Source organism: Macadamia integrifolia, unplaced genomic scaffold (genome assembly GCF_013358625.1).
Source record: "Macadamia integrifolia cultivar HAES 741 unplaced genomic scaffold, SCU_Mint_v3 scaffold2367, whole genome shotgun sequence".
Lineage (NCBI taxonomy): Eukaryota > Viridiplantae > Streptophyta > Magnoliopsida > Proteales > Proteaceae > Macadamia > Macadamia integrifolia.
Genome location: NW_024868663.1, coordinates 7,006 through 9,340, shown reverse-complemented (window position 1 = coordinate 9,340; position 2,335 = coordinate 7,006).

Genomic DNA, 2,335 nt, shown 5'->3' with positions numbered 1-2,335 from the left:
CCGTTAGCTACATTAATCCATACGTTTGCGGTTACTTTTAAATGTCAAACAACCAGCATAAAGCCAACCACCGCAAACAAAGTATGCTCACCTAACACATCACATTCAAATTTTTCAGATTCTATCCAATTATATGTATAACCCTTATCTACTTCCATAACTTCTGACATAGACCCGTCCGATATAAAATATCTTCAAGCACCTTCTTTATTTCATCTTCTTAAGACTCTGGTTTTGAACCAATCTTTGTCTAAGTATGATATAGTGGCAAACTAATCCTATCTATGATCATTATTAATTTTATTTAATCTGAAATCATTAGATTTTCCAGATTAAGTAACCTAATCTATCTTCTCTGATGCATAATACATACATCTAGAACTAGATAGATTTATTACTTTCAGGTTTTCAAATATGCTGTCTACCTACATGAATGAGATTTCTGACCCTAATGTTAGTGAGATCACCCTAATATTATTAGTAATGAAATTTACAATCCCTTTTTAGGTGAGGCAAGTTCAACTTCAGTATTTATTTATTTATTCTTTTTTGGTTGGAATGAAAAACCTCATGAAAAACTATGAGAGTAACTTGATTACATCATCCTTAAAAGTAGCATTTATCCTACTAATCCTAGCTCTATTAGCTAAGATAGGGGCACTATTAATAACAAAACGGTCTTATTTCTCAATACAAACATTATCCAATGAAAGGAAGACTTTAAATGAAAGAGGATGCCGTAAAGTTCCCATGGCCATGGTTGCTTGAGAGCTCATTGAGCAAATTCTCTATTTCTAACGAATCCGTCCAGCATTCTAATCTTTTGAAACCCTAGTGCTATTTTGATCCCTTGTTTGATGCCTCTTTCTTCAACTACTTGGGTTGTTCATGCTTGACCAGAGTCTAAATAGAATTTTTTGTTAGTTATGCAAACTGAAGCTCAGCCGGCCACCTTTGTGTTGGGATCAAAACTCGCATCAGAAATGATGATGGGTTGAGTTTGGGTGAGGAGGTTACTGTAAAAGGCCAATGGTTTTGAGGGATGTCTTTAGTATAGCATGTAACAAAGTTGCCTGGAGGGCAACTATCTGTGTTGCTGATTGTTCATAAGTGGGATGTCCTGGATTTTTTATTTTTATTTTTTTTATTAAAAAAAACTCGAATGTATGTAAGTGACCTCATTTAATTGGGATAAGACTCAGTTGTGTTGTTGTTGATGATTGTGGTAGGGGGTGTTGGGATGGCACTTAGTTCGAGTTCCCAATTGGAGATTTGAGATAGGGGCTGGTGAGAATTAGGCTCGGCCTTTCTGAAAATAATGTTGCTCCGCATGATTTATTTGAACTAAGTAGTGACTGAAAAAGTGATTAGGATTTGGGATTTTTCCAAAGATGAGAGATGAATTTTTGATGTAGTTCATGACTAGATCTGTGGTATTTGAGCCTTGAAGGTGTTCGGTGCATAGCCTGAGAGAACCTCCAGCCCAATTGTGTATTATAAAGTTGCAAGAAAAGACATGCCATTCACTTTCTTTTCCTAGTGACAAAAGTGGCAGAGATCCTTGGTAATGAGAAAGCATTTTAATCTAGAATGATTTTCTAGATAAAGTGGTTGAACAAGGGATGTGACTTGGGTTTCCATATCGTCCGGATTAATGTCTCATTTAGGTAGGTAGGGTGATTAAGATTTTGAAACTTTACTATCACTCCCCTATACTTGTCCTATATTTACTAAAATTCTTCTATTTATATATTTATTTATTTATTTGATAGCTCCTACTTTTGGATTTTTGCATCTCTTTATCCCTTGATTTTTGTTTAAATGCCCAGAATTTCCCTTTTCACCTGATAACCTATTCATCCTTTTTCAAATTGATTGGTTTAAAAGTGCTTTTATTGAACTAAGAAGGAACAAGCAACTGGTTACTCCATTTTTAATGTGATCGATTAAAAAATTACTTTACCGAGCTAAGAAAGAAAATGCTGGCTGAAAACTCACTCCCACTAACAATATAATTTTCCACAATAATAAATTATTGTGGTTATTTATTTATTTATTTGTTTTATGGTGCGACAGGGGTGGCAACTTACATTTGATGGCCTGGAGTACCTAGGCATGGACCCCAACACATGGGTGCATGCCTCGAGGTGCTCCAGGCTATCTGAGGTGGGTTGCCACCTTTGTTGTGTATAGAAGAGCCCCATATCAATATTGGTCTCAGCCAAGGATTCTAATATTGGGCATTGGATTAGGATCGTTAACCGTATAAATTGATCAAAATTGGCCTTGAATCAGACAAATTTACTTTAATTTAAAATATTCAGTTTTTCCTTCT